Source organism: Ricinus communis, chromosome 1, assembly GCF_019578655.1.
Source record: "Ricinus communis isolate WT05 ecotype wild-type chromosome 1, ASM1957865v1, whole genome shotgun sequence".
Taxonomy (NCBI): domain Eukaryota; kingdom Viridiplantae; phylum Streptophyta; class Magnoliopsida; order Malpighiales; family Euphorbiaceae; genus Ricinus; species Ricinus communis.
In genome coordinates this window covers 33032094-33044272 of record NC_063256.1, presented here as the reverse complement: position 1 = coordinate 33044272, position 12179 = coordinate 33032094, and the positions used below count along the sequence as shown (strand labels likewise).

The 12179-nt window shown below is 28.8% G+C and overlaps 1 long non-coding RNA gene across 1 annotated transcript; it reads right to left on the bottom strand.

The window, feature by feature from the left end:
* Window positions 1-5276: 5276 nt before the first annotated feature.
* LOC125369189 lies at window positions 5277-10551 on the bottom strand. The gene is made up of 2 exons (XR_007214807.1): window positions 6505-10551; window positions 5277-6420 (listed from the first exon to the last, which is right to left on the bottom strand). It is a non-coding gene; the product is annotated as an uncharacterized LOC125369189 (long non-coding RNA).
* Window positions 10552-12179: the final 1628 nt, after the last annotated feature.

Sequence of the window (12179 nt, the reverse complement as noted above, 5' to 3'; positions counted from 1 at the left end):
CAACAAAGCTATTCTAAAAATACGAATAAACATAACCATTCAAAATCACATTAGTTTTTTATCAATCTTCAAACTGAAATCGAGCATTCCTCGGAACAAAATAAAAAAAAAAAAACAGAGAGGTTTGTTCCCATTCTTACAAAAAAATCTCAATTATTATGAAGAATGTGAAGCTTATTTTATTAGATTTTTTGTAGATCTTATAATTATATAGTAAAAATTGATGAATCAATAATAATGTAGGTGTTTTTACACAGTTTGAATGATTTTCAGTTGATTTTGAAGAATAGATCTGAAAAATAAAGGTAAGCCACAAACCCAGATTTTTGGTATATATTTCTTCTCAAAAATGCATAAATAATATACTTCTTATGAAAAATATATATGTTAATATAAAACCGGTATATGTTAAAAAAATTAATAAAAAAACAACGTTGATTTTAATAAAAATACATTATATTTAAGATACATGTCATTAAGATTGAAAAATAAATTTATAAAAATTGAAAAACGATCTTCTAATACAATTAACAGTGAAAGGTATATGTTTCCAAGAAAACAGTATATGTTAGATATATGTTTTATATCCAGTGATAAAATTTCAAATGTGCTGAATTTATTTTTATTCTGAATTCTAATTATATTATCGCAGGAGCAATGAACATAATACCAATATTTAATCAACATAAGAAAAAATGGGGTGAAAGCATGAATTACATCAATTTTACAGTAAATGGGATTCTTATTCCAAGCAGTTACAGTTATGATGATCTATTGAAAATATTGTCAAAGCAGCTGAAAATTAATAAAGAGGAAACAAAATTGGAGATATAATATCAGATGAAAAATAGTTATCCACCATTAAAAATAGAAGATGATGGAAGTCTTTTATTTTACTTGGAGTTGAAAATGAAGGAATTAGATTTTACAAGATATCCTTTGTGCATAAATGACGATACAAAGTTATAGAATAAATTTTCGGATCATGCTCAAGGACAAATCTACAAGTGCAAGAATTGAACCTACTCCAACATCTTCAAATATGGTATCTGAACAGAATTCAACAAATATATACATAACAGAAATCATTCAAGATTTCGTGCAATATGCAAATATGATAAGTAAATGAGTAATAGAAGAAAGCAAAAAAGAACTGAAGAAGATGAAGTTGAAAATGAGAGTGTAGAATCAAGTATCATCAGCAATATAAGACATACATAAATTGAAAAAAGACAGATCTATAAAGACAAAAACCTTCAAACCAGTCTTAAGTTTTTGTGCAATCAACAACCATTTCCAGTTTAAGGTCAAAAAATCATGTGATATGGAATATTCTGTTAAATGTTTAGATGAGAATTGCACGTGATAATTGAGGGTATCAAGAAGAGGAAATACATTAATGTTTGTAGTTTGAAAGTTCAATAATATCCACACATACTCATTGGAATTAAGATTAAATGATCATAGGCAAACAACTGCAAGTATAGTTGTTGATCGTATAAAATCAAAGTACTCAGTATAAAAATAGTATACACACTATCTGATATTTTTAGAGACATGAAGCACGATTGTGGAGTCTCCCTAAGCTATATAAAAGCATGAAGATCAAAGAAAAAAGCAATGCAAAATATGAGAGGTAAACTATATGAGTCTTATGCAATAATTCCAAGTTGTTTACATATGTTAAAGACTACAAACTCAGAATCTTTTATTGAGCTTGAAACAAAAGAGGACAACACATTCCTCTACCTCTTTATGGCTCTTGATGCATCAATAAAAGGATGAAAATATTGCAGACCTATCATGGTTGTGGATGGAAGTTTTTTGAAAGCAATATATGGCGGTACACTACTAACAGATACAACACAAGATGCAACGGGTAAGATTTTCTCTTTAGCATTCTCTATAGTAGATTCAAAAAATAATTCATCTTGGGAATGGTTCTTCATAAGAATTAGAAAAGCATTTGGATATAGAGAAGGAATGTGTATAATATTATATAGACATTAAAGAAAGTATATCTTGAAGTTAGCTATGGAGTTTGTATATTTAATTTGTTGAATAATCTGAAGACTAACTTCAAAAAAACACAAAAAAGATTAAGGACTCATTTTTTGTAGTTGCAAAAGCATATACAACTGAGCAATTTGAACATCATATAAAGAAGTTAGACAAAATGGATAAACACTTCGACCATATTTGAGTAACATCAGATATCATAGATGGGCTAGAGCATTTTCTATTGATAACAGATACTCAAGTATGACATCAAACATTATTGAATTAATGAATGCAATAAAAAATAACAGCAAGAGAGCTAACAATTACACTTTACTAAAGTACTTGCGTTCTTTAGTTCAAGAATGGAGTTGCACAAACAGGAACATTGCAAAATTAACATTCACAAAGCTAGTAAAAAAACCTGAAGATCTGCTCACTGAGAACTATATTCAATCTTTCAAACTAAAGGTAAACCTCAAAATTGTATATTATTTCGTATATTAAAATTACACTTTTGTATATTTCTAGTGTATGTTTAATATATTTGCCAATAATACAAACTACTTATAATTATAAAAACTATATGGTTGAAACTAATTTTCTGAAATCAAAAAACAAGTGAAACCGTCAAATGATGAATTATTTAATGTATATGAAAATGAGAAGACATATATTGTGAACATAAAAGAAAAGTCACGCACATGCAATCTGTTTCAAGTTCATCAGATTTCATGTCCACATGCACTCGCAATAATGAAGGAAATGAATCAAGATCCTTATGACTATTGCTCAGAATTCTTTACTAAAAAGATAATGATTGCTGCATATCAAGCAACGGTATATCCAATTAAAAATCAAAGCAACTGGAATATACCAACTGAGATAAAATAAATACTCGTGCTACCACCATAAGGAAAGATAAAAGCGAGAAAACCTAAAAAAAAAAGAAGAATTAAAGGAGCATGGGAGAATAAAAATAAAAATAAGTGTGGAAGATGTGGACAAGCTGAACATAACAGAAAAACATGCAGAAATCTACTAAAGAGAAATTGATTTGATACTCATTTATTTTCAAGTATAAAACATTAATTTTATTTCAAGTTATACATTTAAAATAATTTATTTGTTTAGTTTTTTTAGAAAATAAAGTTTATTATTATTATGAACTTTTTTGTATTATTATTACATACGTTATTATATTCTATGAAACTGTTGAATGAAGTATAATTAAAACATGTTATATCATAATAAAATAATAATAAACAGTATACTTTACACATCTACATTACGTATACATTAGGTAAAAGATACGATTTACTGTAACACAAACTTATTTTCTTTTCTTTTTTTCTTAAATTGTCAATTTTGTTTGTAAAATGTACTAAAGAATTATTAATTTTGCAAGAAAATTGCAATAAAGATAATAAATTTCTTGATAAGATAATTTAGATATTATTGCTTTAATATAAAAATAAATTAAAAAATTTTAAAATGTATATATTAAAAAAATAAAAGACTATAGTGTCTTTATAATTTCTTTAAATAATTTTTACAATAATTATGATAAATTAGAGGATTTAAACTTAATATCACAAATCAAAAAGTAATATTGTTTCTAAGTTTATATAATATATAAAATAAAATATAGATTCTGTATAATTTAGTAGACATTGTAAAAGTAATTATATGTTAAATATATCAAAAATATATATTAAATATATGTACAGAATATATGTAATATATATATAAGAAATAAAATAATAATATGAATTCTGATTAAAGAATTCATTAAAGAAATTAATAACAAGAATATAAGAATAAAAAATATACCTGAAAATACTAAAATTATGAAAAGATATTTACAAAATAAACTAACAAAAAAAAAATAAAAGTGTGAAACTGTCAAACTTAAAAGTATCATCCATAACAACAATAAACAAAAAAGACAATACAAAACATATCAACTACACAAACTAGTAAACTATAAAGTATTCCTTTTTACTTCTTCACCTTCTTCTTCTTTTTCTACTTGTTCATTTGATTAGCTACATTAAGCTTTTTCTGATTCATTAATAGTATCATTCACTTCTTTAAATTTGACATATGTATATAACAAAACAGCAAGCATACTCCTATGCACATCAATATCAAAATCAGAATTTGGAATCTCTTTTCCAAGTATAAAATACTCAGCAAAATGAGATATAAAGACACCAATCACTGCAAAAAAATATTAATAACTAAAAAAATAAAAAAATAAAAGAAAAATTGACTTTAAAAAATAATTTTAGAAATTACTTGTCTTCTTAAGTTGGCAAGCCATCAACCATATATATATCAAATGGATCACTTAAATTTTTTTGTATCCATAATTTAAATCAACAAACTTGTTACAACCAAATATACCAAGTATAGACAACAAATGAGGTAAAGGTGTCATCCATAACAATAATAAACCAAAAAAAAAAACTACAAAACATATCAACTACACAAACTAGTAAACTACAAAGCATTCTTTTTTACTTCTCCACCTTATTCTTCTTCTTCTACTTGTTCATTTGATTAGCTACACTAAGATTTTCCTGATTCACTAACAGTATCATTCACTTTTTTAAATTTGGCATATGTATATAACAAAACAGCAAGCCTACTTCTATGCACATCAATACCAAAATCAGAATCTGGAATCTCTTTGCCAAGTATAAAATACTCAACAAAATGAGATATAAAGACACCACAATCACTGCAAAAAAATAATAATAACTAAAAAAATAAAAAAATAAAAAGAAAATAACCTTAAAAAGATAACTTTAGAAATTACTTGTCTTCTTAAGTTGGCAAGCCATCAACCATATGTATATCAAATGGATCACTCAAATTTTTTTGTATCCACAATTTAAATCAACAAACTTGTTACCACCAAATATACCAAGTATAGACAACAAATGAGGTAAAAGAACATCATAATAAATGCACCTATCTTTCAATGAAAAACGACCAAGAATCCAATGTTGCTCATTCTTCATATGAATAGGAAATAAAACATGGTCAACCTTCACCCAAGGCGTATTGCAACACATGTAAAATCCAATAATATATTCAGCAACCAAATGATCAGGACTAACAACAGACAAGTCATTTTTCTTCTTAAAAGATAATTCATATAAGGACTGAATACTCCGATTAAAAAAATTGTCAGTTGTAGTATACTTCATTTTGATGCTACCGGAATATATAATCTTCTTCCTCAAGTAATAAAACAAAACACCAATATGTTGTGAAAAGAAAAGATACTTATAAGCAACTCAATATATAAACAACATATACAAAATATTAAAAACAACTTACAGATGAGGAAAGGAACTATCCATCCTATTGCAGAGAATGAAACCACGTCTTCTCCAAAATAAGATCAACACTAAGAGCAAAAGGAGAAGATATCACATTATTTTTTTTAATATAATATTTTTCTATTTAATCACAAACAAATAAAAATAAGTACAATATAAAAGAATAAAAAAATAAAAAAATATATATTACTTGTTTCTTTTCTCCATCCCCTGCTCAAACCATAAATCAAAAATCTATTGATCTTCAAACTTTCACAATACACAAATGTTGTCATCCAAAGTAACATCTTTAATTCCCTTTGATATATCTTCTGAAGATCCAAAATCATTTAAAAAAGGAGATTCCAAAATACAACCAGGCTTAATCTTTCTTTTTTGAATATTAGGGATCACAAAATCTTCAATGTCTTGTTATACAACAGTTGGTTTCGATTGATTTTTCAAAGACTGTAAACTAAAAAAAATTAAAATATAGAAGGCATATACTAAACAGATACGAAAAATATAAAATAAATAAAAATACAACATACTTCAATTGAGTCAAATTCAGTAGCTAATTTAATAGCACTCTCAATCTCAAAAATTAAATTTGGATCCAAATGGTCAAAAAAAATAAAGAAGTAGCTTGACCTACTACTTCATCCTTATTGAACTTTTCAAAAACAGCAACGTTATCATCTCTCTAAAACGAATATAAAATAAATAACTATATAAAATATTAAAAAAGAGTAAAACTAAAATAAATATTTAAAAGGCAATAAAATTAAAATACCTTCTCATCATCATCACCATCATCATCATTATTTTGATCATCAATCCAACTCTTTTCAACTCCATCATCATCAACATCGTCAATATTTTTATCATCAATATTTCTTTTATCACCATTATCACTGCCTTCTTGAACATCTTTACCATTTCCACCATCAGAAGAATCACTTACGTTATTATGATCTTCATCAAGACTTTCATTATGATCATAATCTTTTTTACAATTCTCTTTATCATCTCCATCATCATCATCATCATTGTCCTCTTCGTTACCATCATTAACATCCACATCAATAACCTAATTAAAAAAATTAAATACAAAATATTATTTGTTCAGAATCTAAAAGATATACATTAACATAAAAAAAATAAAAACATATACCTTATTATCTTTACTAATTTCATATTCAACCTTCTCCTGACTTGCTTCCTTTTCAAAGACATCATCATCAACTTATAAATTATCTACCTTATCATCAACAATCTTATAGCAAAACTATACAAACAGTAAAAGAAATACATTAAATATACAAAAATTATATTAAGCATATAATAAGTATATTTTAAGTATATGACATATATCTTAGAATCTTTATCTCCAAATCACACTTTGAAACTTTATCTAAAGAGAAGATAGGACTTCAAAAACCTCAGAGAACTTCTCTTTCAAGAAAATCTTCAATCTAGAAATCTCAACAATTAGTTTCTTCTGCTTAGAAAACACTAATTTCAGTTGCTTTCTCATATTAACAATAGAGCCATCAAAATCAAACCCAATATTGCTAGGTTGCTTTGAGATGGAAGCTGCAAAATCTTTAGGACGAGGTAGAGGAGACTCAAAATCATCATCACCAGCATCAATACAAATATCTTTTCCTTTCTTAAAAAAACTATCCAAATCCAGCTTGTCTTTCCTTAGCAATAGGAGAAATATTTTTTAATTTTAACTATCAAAAAATAAAATAAAAATCCAAATCAATAAAGAATAATAATATAAAATATAAGAAAAAAATAAAAAAATACATTTCTAGCAACTTCACCAAATATACTCTTTTTAAGAAACTTGAAAGAAGGAATTTAAAATGAACTCCAATTCAAAATAGGAGGAACATCACCACTTGTAAAAATAACAAGCTTTCTGATAACATACAGAATTGTTAGAGCCGATGTTCTCAAGATCCTCAGAAGTGACTGAACGAGCTACCATTCAAGAATGAAGACCGAAAGTTAGTAGTTGCCTTGAGAGATGAATAACAAACTTCTCTCTTATCGACTCGACATTCAATTCAAAGGTCTAAAGTGAAGAGCGGTTCGTCCCCTCATTCTTTCATAGTTAAAATCAAACCTTGGTTTGAGCTTAATCTCAATCTAGACCCTATCTCGGTGCTTTCATTGCATTAAACTGGACCTACTCATCGAAAAAGCTCTTATCACTATGGCTAGTTTGCTACGGTACTAGCTAAACAGACAGGATTTAGAAAGAAGTTTACTCTCTTTGTCCTGATAATCCAACGCTCATCTATTGATATGCTTTAGGTATTATATTACTGAAAAAGAAATAGGAAGTTTGCCTTTCCCCTGCTAACTTCCCCTGCTATATCTGCTGTTAAGAATCCTGGTATAACAAATAACAATAAGGAAGTCTTATTTTCTTTCCCCCCTACTCGTCTCTTGCAAGAGATGGGCTTTCTAGAATCGGGTGGCAAAGCTAACTAAAAAGACTAACTAACACTCTCCATCCTTTATTATATTATATATGCTATTTGCAGTGAAATGCCTTATGTCAAAAATTGTCTTGCACCATAATTCTTCATCCCATGCTGCTTAATGGAATGCCTTCTAGAACGAGAGTGAAGAAAGAAGGGCAAAGAATGTCTTTCTTTTATCTTCATATTCTCAATAGCCAGTCGCGCATTCTTCCTTTTTTACTTTACCTTTCGCGGGTAAGTAGATAGTAGGTCCTTACCTCTGCTTCTGTGTTTGAAACTTTCGTGTGAAAGCTTTCTTAACCAAGAAGACAAGCAATAGGAAAGAAATCCCAATAAGGAAAGCTATTAGCCAGCAGACAAGTAAGCGAGAGTGGGTATTATAAACTAACTGGAACTAGGGGTATTCTTCGCATCGAGTAATATAGAAAGCATCTAAAGTTGAAGGGGAATAAGCAACGCTCTTGGCTGCCATAGTTTTGTACGAGTAATGGGCTAGGAGGACGCTAAGGTCTGCAGTGGAGTAAGAATCCCCGTGGAATAATGGTCTAGCCCCACAGACTAGTCCTTCAGTAGGCTTAAAGAGCAGTTACTCAATGGTCCAGTTATTTAGCCCTACTAGTGGGAGCCAAGAATTTCCACCATTTTGGTTCCAGATTTCGTGATTTTTATAGTTGTAGAAAGCCCTTCTGATCGACCCATTTCATCATATGACGAAATAGCCCCATGTATCTAGGATGATTCTCACAGATTGAAATTTCCATATGTAGGGCTAAATACCTTATTTCCTTTATTTGGAGAAGTCAGAGCCAATGCTGAAAGTCATGGTGAGGAAGCCACTAGAAAAAAGGCCCATAACCATCAATCAAGAATGCCTTTTCTTCCTGGCTCGGTTCCCCTTTCCTTAACTACATCCCTTCCCAGCTAACAGTAGTCTCTATGTGAATCTCTTCCCAACCAGGCCGGGACGAATCGGGCCACCACTTGAGATGGGAATGGCTTAGCCCACATGCATATTTGATGAAAGCACTCCAGTCTCGTCACCTTTTCGAAGTGGCTTGTCAACCACGCTTTTTCTTTCTCAAAATAATGTTCCTAACCAAATGCCCTTCCTAGGTTTGGGGCAACACAGCAATGAGTAGTTCGCTCTAGGTCTGCCCGTCCGGCGTCGGTACCTCACATTGTTTAATTAGGGCGGTACCTTGGTTTTCTGTAATAAAAATAGAAAGAAGGGGTTGATCTTTTCATGTAGTTCTCTTCTAGAAACTATAGTCTTTTGTAATAACTTTAGCAAGAACCTTATTCTTGAGAGAATCAATAGTGACATCAAACACTTCTCTACCCCATGGATAATCATTCACCTTTCCACTATCAATTATATCAAAAAGAGACTTATGAATCAACTTATCCTTAGGAGAAGTTAATAGAAATATAGTAACAAAGTATAAAACAATAATTTTTACCGTATCTTCATCACAATCCCATCTTTTTTTACAGAAGATACTCTTTAACTGATTGTTTATTAATTTTCTTAACACTAGCAAAATATTTCTCTATAATAGCATTCTAACCTCTAAAAAGGCTAAGCTTATTACACTCATCAATACAATTCAAACCAATAATGATTTCAAACTCTTCAATTTAACACATTTGATACAAATCCACAACCCATTATTAACTTCTTAATACACCTCTCTTAATAACGAATAGTGAACAAGTTGTGGTTGAAACTTAAACTCCGGCATTTGAAGAAAATGACCAAAACAAGAATTACCAAACAACTCTAATTGCTTTTCTAAAAGCTTAGATTTTAGTTGACCAATAACTTCTTCACCAATATGACTGCCTATTTTTATACAAAAATGATTTTCAGGTTCAATCAAAAACTGCAAAATAAAAATACAGAAAAAATAAAATAAATAGAAATCATTCTAATAGTAAAATTAAACAAATAAAACATATACTTAAAATATAACAAAAATATAAAAAAAATATACTAAACAAACACTAAAAAAGTAACAGAGAAATATCAACAAGGGCTTGTGTACAACTTTATTTTCCATCAACTATAAAAATAAAATCATAAATAAAGAAAAAATATAATAAACAATCCTAATAATCATACTAACACGAAAAAGGACAATTATAGTGTTGTTATTGCACAAAAGAATAATAAACAATTTTATTTGAAATAAAGCAAACACAAAAACTAAACATATAACAAAAACATATAAATAATATAATAACTAAAAACTAAAATAGAACACTCATATAAAAACTAAATAAAAATAAATAAGTCCGAAAACAAAAACAGATTAAAAATATAAATTTAATATGGTTGAGGTATTTCATCAAACATATAAAATGCATATAAGAGAGAAGGAACAAAAATATAAAAATTACTATTAAACAAACAACAAATTTGTCAAAAACACAACAAATATAAAAAGTACTAAAGATATACCTAACTGAAACCGAAATATATAAGCAAAAACTAAAATAAAAAAATAATATAATTTTTCTTTCAAAAAAATACCTTTACTGAGACATTTGACTGCTTTCAAATTTTTTATTTTTTTTAATTGAACAAGATGAAAGAATATCTCTTTTCTTTGTCGATTTTCTCTCTATAATATTTTTAGATGAAAAAATACCAATACTTTACTTCTTTTTCAAACTCTCGGCAACTATTTTCTTACCCATTTTCTTAGAAACAATATTACTTGAAAGATTAAGATTGCTGGTAAAACTGAAGCCGCAATTCTTAATAATAATATTGCTTTAAAGAATGTTTTTATTCTTACAAAGGGTCTTCAGCAAACTGTTATCTTAGGGACTCCATTTATCAATTTGATAACTCCCTTTAAAGTGACAACTGCTGGTATCATTTTCAAAGCCAAAGATTCGAAGATTGTTTTTCCTTTTATAGAAAAACCAAAAAAGAGAAATTTGAATCTTATCAAAGCACATTCCATTTACAATTTTGAAATCAATGCTTTGATCAAAGGTAAACAAACCCATCTTTCTCATCTTCAACAAGATGTGGGTTTGAAGAGAATCCTAGATCAACTGCAAAATGATTTTATTCAAAGAAAAATTTTTGATTTTCAAATGAAGATTTAGAATGAACTCTGTTCTGATCTTCCAAATGCTTTTTGGAATCGGAAGCAACATATGGTAGATTTGCCATATGAAAATGATTTTTCAGATAAGCAAATCCCTACCAAAGCCAGGCCCATTCAGATGAATGAGTCTTTAGAAAGCCATTGCAGATTAGAGATTAAAGATCTTGAGTCTAAAGGTTTAATTTCAAAGTTTAGATCACCTTGGTCTTGTGCAGCTTTCTATGTCAATAAGAATAGCGAGATAGAAAGAGGAACTCCTAGGCTAGTGATCAACTACAAACCCTTGAACAAAGCTCTTAAATGGATTAGGTATCCTATTCCAAATAAGAAAGATCTTTTACAAAAACTGCATTCTGCATTCATCTTTTCAAAGTTTGACATGAAATCAGGATTTTGGCAAATCCAGATTGATCCAAAAGATCGTTACAAAACGGCATTTACTGTCCCATTCGGTCAATATGAGTGGAATGTGATGCCTTTTGGATTAAAGAATGCCCCTTCTGAATTTCAAAAAATCATGAATGACATTTTTAATCCATTTTCAAAGTTCTGCATTGTCTACATAGATGATGTTCTGATTTTTTCAAATTCCATTGAACAGCATTTTAAACACCTAGAAACGTTTTTCTATGTTGTTAAGAAAAATGGTTTAGTGGTTTCAAAGTATAAGATATCTCTTTTTCAAACAAAAATTAGATTTCTTGGTCATTACATCTCTCGGGGTACAATTACTCCAATTGAGAGATCCCTTGCATTCACTTCAAAGTTTCCAGATAAAATTTTGGAAAAACCCGACGAAGATTTCTTGGTAGTTTAAATTATGTTATGGATTTTTATCCTAATTTAAACTGTCTTGCAAAGCCCCTGCATGATAGGCTAAGGAAAAACCCTCCTCCTTGGTCTGATCAGCATACAAAGATAGTCCAAAGCATTAAAAAATAAGTTTTAGAAATTCCTTGCCTGTATCTAGCTGATCCTTCTGCATTTAAGATTGTAGAAACGGATGCATCAGAGTTAGGATACGGTGGGGTTCTAAAGCAAGTTCAAAATTCCAAAGAATGTATTGTCCAGTTTACTTCTGCTCACTGAAATGATACCCAAAAGAATTACTCTACTATCAAAAAGGAAATCCTTTCGATAGTTCTCTGTATTTCTAAATTTCAAAGCGATCTTTTAAATCAAAAATTTCTTTTAAGGATTGATTGCAAGTCTGCAAAAGAAGTTTT